Consider the following 7,961-nt stretch of genomic DNA (forward strand, 5'->3'; position numbering starts at 1 on the left):
CATGCTGCATTGGGAAAGGATGATATGACGCCACCTGACACGAACACCTCGCAAGCTCCACCTAAAATGCTCGTTGAGCAGAGGCTCCCACGACCTTATGATTCTCCTGCTACGTCCGGAAGGGCAAAAGGAAGCACCCAGGTAGAGACCACTTTGGGGCCCCGGCGGGCTGCGCGACTCGCCCCAGCTCAGTGGGGGTTGGGGGAGAGCCGGAAGAGGCGGTTGACCAAGGGAGGGGGTACCCAACGGAGGCGTCGCCTGGGGGAGGGGGCCGCCCCGGGAGGGGTCTTCCGGAAGAGGGGGTCTCACGGGGGAGGGAGCCGCACGGGGGAGGTGACCCCACTTCCCAGGGACTAGGCGTGGGCCCAGGGAGCCGGCCAAGAGCTGGCGGGAGCAGGCCGCGCAGGGCCGGGGCCGCACCGGGGCCGGCTGCCGGGATGCCAGGACCACGCCGCTCTGGAGCTGTCCCAGGCCTCAGCGGCCAGACCTTATTTTTCCCTCCCGCCCCAGCTGGGGAAACCGCGGGGCCGCCAGGGCCATCCCTGGGAAGACGTACCTGAGGGGACGCGGTCAGTCCGCGGCACCGTCACCTCCCGCCGCCCCGCGCGCAGCTTCCCGCGCGCCGCAGGCCCCGCCCCCGTGTGGGCGGGGTTCCACGGGCGCCCCGCCCCCCGTCGGGTGCAATCCGGGCCGCCTCCCGCCGGCTCATTGATTCCTGCCAGACCCGCGCCCGGTACAAGAATGGGGGAGTTCTTGGATTCACAACTTCAATCACTCATTCCCTTGTTGATTCGTTCTTTCAGCAAGCATTTACCGAGCATCTACTCTATGTTAGACCCTGTGCTGGCGCTGGATACTTAGTGGAGAGCGAACCCAACCAGGTCTCTTTCTCCTTCTGCAAATGAAAACTGAGATTTGTTTTTCATATATTGGCTTTTCATATATTGGCTTCCAGAACATTTGGAGAGTTCAAAGCTGTGGAACTGTTCAGGGCCTAAAGCAGGATTGCTTACATTATAACTCTATTACTAGATGTGGTTATAAACACTTTTTAAAAACAGAATTGGCCATTTTAAAGTATAGGCAGAGAGAGATACAGCAGGCCTTTTTAAATGGGGTAAGCTTCCAAATGACACCTAATTTATCTGTGAACTTCCAAGAAGGCCAGGAAACAAATACCTCAGGATGCACAGCTTTTACTTGACAGAAAGGAACACACAGGTTCCTCTAGGAGCCAACTTTTGCAGGCATTTTTGGAACAAATGGACATGGATTCTTATGTAAATACTGGTTGATGCTTTTAGCCAGTTTTTATGAAAGGTATAGACATTGTCTACAAGTCAGTGTGTCATGTTGACAAAAATAGCTGTATGCTCCTTGAAGCCCGGTTTCTACGGAAAACTAGAATAATGTAATCTGGATATGTAGCATTTAGATCTTTTCTTTTAAGTCATGGCTAGGATGTAGGGAACTTTGGTTGGGGAATGACTATATACTTTAGATAAGCTGGCTGTTTTAAAAGTACAGATTCCTGGCTCTATTCTGGCCTCCTGATTCAAAATACCCAGCAGAGGGGTCCATGGGCCTACATTTTCATGAGCTCCCTGGTTAAGTCTGATAATCAGTCTGTTTCAGAAAGCATGGGATTCTTTGTCTTTTTGTTTTCTTTTTTTGAGTCAGAGACTCACTCTGTTGCCCAGGCTAGAGTGCAGTGGCATCAGCCTAGCTCACAGCAACCTCAAACCCCTAGGCTCAAGCTATCCTCCTGCTTCAGCCTCCCAAGTAGCTGGGATAACAGGCTCGCACCACCACGCCCAGCTAATTTTTCTATTTTTAGTAGAGACGGGTCTTGCTCTTGCTCAGGCTGGTCTTGAAATCCTGAGCTCAAGCAATCCTCCTACCTCAGCCTCCCAGAGTGCTAGGACTATAGGCGTGAGCAACCGTGCCTGGCCATTTGTCTCTCTTAAACATCAGTTTTCTCCAAATTTTTTTTTTTTTTTTCTGAGACAGAGTCTCACACTGTTGCCCAGGCTAGAGTGCCGTGGCGTCAGCCTAGCTCACAGCAACCTCAAACTCCTGGGCTTAAGCAATCCTCCTGCCTCAGCCTCCTGAGCCTAGTTGGGACTACAGGCATGCACCACCATGCCCGGCTAATTTTTTCTATATATATTTTTAGGTGTCCATACAATTTCTTTCTATTTTTAGTAGAGACGGGGTCTCACTCTTGCTCAGGCTGGTCTCGAACTCCTGAGCTCAAACAATCCGCCCTCCTCTGCCTCCCAGAGTGCTAGGATTACAGGAGTGAGCCACCGCGCCCGGCCAGGTTTCTCCAAATTTCTGATAAATACTGTTGATTCACAAATGAATCCTCTGTCCACCTCCTGAAGTGCCAGGATTCTGGACTGTGGTTTAGAAAGATAAAACACATACTTTAGGTACTAAAAGTACATGAAAGAGTTGGTATTCTTGGGGAAAATTTGAGAGACCTGACTTTAAAGGCTGCCTGGTGGGCCACCACATACAGGATTTGGTGGGCCAGAGTAAGAGTGAGACCCTGGGCTGTTAAACATTTTCTTAAAAAAAAACAAAAAAACAAAAAACAAAAGAGCTGGGCGTGGTGGCGCATGCCTGTAATCCCAGTGACTCAGGAGGCTGAGGGGGATTGCTTGAGGCCAGGAGTTTGAGACCAGCCTGGGAAATGTAGTGAGGCCTCCTCTGTTTAAAAAAAAAAAAAAAAAAAAAAAAAAAAAAAAGGTATTCGGTTGAAACCTCAGTTTGCACCACCAATGTTAGACTAAAGAAATCCTACACAAGTCAATCTAACTAGATTCCTCAACACCCAGTGAACTGCAGTTTGGGCCCCAAGCATCAATTTTGAGTACAGCTGCCTCAATTTAAAGGGACCAATGTTATGTGGTTCCTGAGGACTTTTTAATAATAAAAATTAATATAAAGGGAACAAATCTTAATTTGGCTTCAAAAACAAACATAAGACATCTCTGAACCCACTTTAAAAGTTTTCTAAGTGTGGAAATTCTCAAATCAAAATCTGAAATTAGAATATGTGCTAACAGAATATTATTAAAGAATAGGAAATAGGAAAACACAAAAAAATTGGACAACAGAAATAAAACATTCAATACAGGGCTGGAAAACTATTGGCCAAATTTTATCAGAATAAGAAAAATAGGAAAAAATGACAGTGAGAAATCAGTATAGGAGAATGGGAACAAGAGGACCTTTGGCACACTGCTGGTAAAAGTGCAAAATGATGCAAATACTTTAGGAAACTGTTCAGCAGTGTCTAATAATTAAAGTCCAAAATATACCTACCCTATGACCCAGCAATTCCTCTCCTTGGTGTATATATATGTGAGAAAAATGAAAACAATCTTGTACAAGAATGTTTATAGCAGCTTTATTCATAATAGCACAAATAATAAAGACACCAAATGTCCATCAAATAGAAGAAAAAGTAAACCAAAACATGGTATATTCATACCATGGAATTGTATTTAGCAATCCAAAAGAAATACTGACTGTGATGGTTAATTTTGTGTCAGCTTGAGTGGGCTAAGGGATGCCCAGTGGCTGGAAAACATTATTGGAAGAGATCAGCATTTGAATTGGTAGACTGAGTAAAGCATATCTGCCCTCACCCATGTGGGCAAGAATCATGGCCTCCATCCAATCCACTGAGGGCCTGAATAGAACATGGGTGGAAGGAAGGATGGAGTCTTTTTCCTTCCATGAGCTGTGGCATCCATCTGCTCCTGCCTTCAGGCATCAGAGCTCCTAGTTCTCAGGCCTTTGGACTTAGACTGTAGGACACCCTTGCCTTTCCTGGGTCTCTGTCTTGCAGATGGCGTTGGCGCATGATAGGACTTCTCAGCTTATGGGCACATGATGGGACTTCTCCATAACCATGTGAGCCACTTCCCATAATAAATCTTCTCATATATCGTGGTATATATTGTATTGGTTCTGTTTTTCTGGAGAACTCTAACACACTGACACATGCAACAACATGGATGAAGAAATATTGTAATGAGCACAAGAAGGAACTGTTTCAAGTGATTGGCAAACACAGAAATTTGATAATACTCCAAAGAAAGCTTAAATGTTTTCAGTCACTCTATGGCTAGAAATGATATTGGTGTTATTACACATATATGCATACGTATGTATATATGTATATATTGGGAAGAGCAAATAATGTGATTAGGAATCAATATTTTCAGCAAAAGAGAGGAATATATATTCTCTCTTTAAAAACAAAAAGGAAAGATTCCCAGTTCAGTCCACTAAAAAGGCCTAGAAGAAATGTCCAAACTAAAGTAAGTAAATATATCTGTGCGTAGATTATTGTCCCTAAATAGCATTTCCCACAGACAGAACCAGAGATCCTTGGAGAAATGGCTGTCTCCAGGTCTAGAACAGGAAATTTATTAGATAAACCTGAAATACCTTGTTATACCAGAAAGCAAGAAAACCATCAAAGACTACTAGGATTATGTAATAAGAACATAGGAGGGCCAGGTGCAGTGGCTCACGCCTGTAATCCTAGCACTCTGGGAGGCAATCAATGTTCAAAAGGGATATTGGTCTTTAGTTTTCTTGTAGTGGCTTTTTGTATGACATTGGTATCAGGATAATGCTGGCCTCATAGAATGAGTTAGGAAGTGTTTTGTCTTAAATTTTTTGGAAGAGTTTGAGAAGCATTGTGTTGATTCTTTTTTAAATGTTTGGTAGAATTTACCAGTGAAGCCAGGGATTTTCTTTGTTGGGAGGTTTTTTTTTTTTGTTTTTTTGATAGAGTCTCGCTCTGTTGCCCAGGCTAGAGTGAGTGCCCTGGTGTCAGCCTAGCTCACAGCAACCTCAAACTCCTGGGCTTAAGCAATCCTACTGCCTCAGCCTCCCGAGTAGGTGGGACTACAGGCATGTGTCACCATGCTGGCTAATTTATTCTATATATATATTTTTAGTTGGCCAGATAATTTCTTTCTATTTTTGGTAGAGACAGGGTCTCACTCTTGCTCAGGCTGGTCTCAAACTCCTGACCTCGAGCAATCCTCCCTTTTGAACATTGATGCAAAAACCCTCAACAAAATACTAGCAAACTGAAATCAGTAATATATTAAAAGGACTATATACCATGACCAAGTGGGATTTATTCCCAGAATAGAAGCTGGAATATTACCTTACTCCATATACAAAAATTAACTCAAAATGGATCAAAGACCTAATCATAAGAGCTAAACTCTAAAACTCTTAAGAAGAAAACAGGAGAAGCACTTCATGGCACTGTATTAATCAACGACTTCTTGGATATGACACCAAAAGCCCAAGCAGTAACAACAAAAAATAGGACTTCACAAAAATTAAAAACTATTGTGCATCAAAGGACACTACCAAGAGTGCAAACTCAACCCACAAAATGGACAGGGCGTGGTGGCTCACGCCTGTAATCCTAGCACTCTGGGAGGCCGAGGCGAGAGGATTGCTCGAGGTCAGGAGTTGGAGACCAACCTGAGTAAGAGTGAGACCCCGTCTCTACTAAAAACAGAAAGAAATTATCTGGACATCTAAAAATATATATAGAAAAAATTAGCCGGGCATGGTGGCGCATCCTGTAGTCCCAGCTACTCAGGAGGCTGAGGCAGGAGGATTGCTTGAGCCTAGAAGTTTGAAATTGCTGTAAGCTAGGCTGACGCCACGGCACTCTAGCCCGGGCAACAGTGTGAGACTCTGTCTCACAAAAAAAAAAAAAAAAAAAAAAATCCACAAAATGGGAGAAAAGATTTGCAAAGCATGTATCTGATAAAGGATTTTTATCCAGAATATATATTTTTAAAACTCCTATAACTCAACAAAAAAAACAACCAACCCAAATCAAAAATGGGCAAAGAACTTGAATAGGTATTTCTCCAGAAAAGATACACAAATGGCTAACAACCACATTAAAATATGACCAGCATCAGTAACTGTTAGAGAAATGCAAATCAAAACCATAATGAGATATCACTTCACACCCCTTAGGATTATCATCAAAAAACAGAAGGTAACAGTGTTGGAAATGTGGAGAAGCTGAAATCCTTCTGCATTGCTGGCAGGTATGTAAAATAGCATAGCCTCTGTGGAAAGGTTTAGAGATTCCTCAAAAAATTAAACACAGAATTACCATATAATCCAGCAATTCCACCTCTAGGTATATACCCCAAAGGATTGAAAGCAGGAACTCAAACAGATACTTATACAACAATGCTCACAGCAGCATTTTTTGTAATTATTATTTTTTTTTTTAAGAGACAGGGTCTTGCTCTGTCACTCAGGCTAAAGAGTGATCATAGCTGTTACCTTGAACTTGTGAGCTCAAGTATTCCTCCCAACTCAGCCTCCTGAGTAGCTAGGACTTCAGGTGCACAACACACCATGCCTGGCTAATTTTTTATAGAGACAAGGTCTTGTTATGTTGCCAGGCTGGTCTCAAATTCATGGGCTCAAGCGATCTTCCCACCTCAGCTTCTCAAAGTGCTGGGATTACAGGTGTGAGCCACTATGTTTGGCCATCACAGCAGCATTTTTCATGATTGCCAAAAGGTGGAATCAACCCCAATGTCCATGGACAGGATGAATGGATAAATAAAATGTTGTACCAATGGAATATCCATTCAGCCCTAAAAAGGAATGAAATTCTGATACATGCTACAACTTGGATGAACCTTAAAAACATGCAAAAGGACATAAGGCAGATACAAAAGGACAAATATTATGTGATTCCATTTATACGAGGTACCTAAAATAAACAAATTCACAGACACTGACAGTAAAGGTTATTTATGTGATTCCATTTATATGAGGTACCTAGAATAAACAAATGCATAGATACTGACAGTAAAGGTTACAGGGGGGAGGGGAAAACAGGAAGTTATTGTTTAATGGGTAGAATTTCTCTTTGGGATGTTGAAAAAGTTCTGGAAATGGACAGTGGTGACGGTTGCACAACAATGTGAATTGTACGTTAACGCTGCTGACTTGTAACTTAAAAATGATTAAATGGTACATTTCCTTATGTATATTTTACCACCACGACAACAAAAAAAGATTTTCTTAACACACACAAAAATATTATGGGAGGGGGTAAATAAATAGGGATGTAGATAAAACAAGATTGATCATGACTTGAAAATTGTTAAAATGGGTACACAGGAGTTCATTATAATCATTTCTCTATTTTTATATATGTTTGAAAATTCCCAAAATGTTTAAAATATCTGATATTGAAAAAATCAACTTAAAAACACAGTCAACTAAAGGGAAATGGTGAACTACTAGATAAGATTATAATGAATACAATGTATAGTAATGCTATTATATACTTGAGATAACATAATTACATATAACTATATAATTTAAAATTATATATAACTTATTCTTGTCCTAGGCCCCTGTATCTCAACCTTGAAAAAGAGGGAAGAGGTACGGTTTATGTCAGACTCTGTCACTTTTGCTGTCAGCTGGTTAGACAAGTCACACTACTCCTTGAACTCCAAACTGGGGATATCTCACAGTTTCCATTCTGCAGTCTGTAAACACTTCTCCCCCAGAACTGATCTGTCTCGGTCATACAGCAACCTGAGAACGATGCTCTACAGTATCTTAACTGCCTCCAAGAACGAAACATTTTGAGAGATATTCCACTTCAAGGGGGGTGGCAAAAACAAGGGACAATTGCCTATACAGAAAAATATAAACCCGAATTACTTCAATTCAGCCTTGGTTCAAATCACAATACAAAGCAAGGGCCACACTTCCAACAAACAGCATATAACAGGAATCCCATGGGAGAGTAGGGAAGACTGTTGTTTCAAAGTACTTTGTGACTATAAAGCACCATTTCATTTGTCATGAAGATACAGACAAATTCTGGATGTTTACATACTGAAGACATTCAAAACCTA

Source organism: Eulemur rufifrons, chromosome 7, assembly GCF_041146395.1.
Source record: "Eulemur rufifrons isolate Redbay chromosome 7, OSU_ERuf_1, whole genome shotgun sequence".
NCBI lineage: Eukaryota > Metazoa > Chordata > Mammalia > Primates > Lemuridae > Eulemur > Eulemur rufifrons.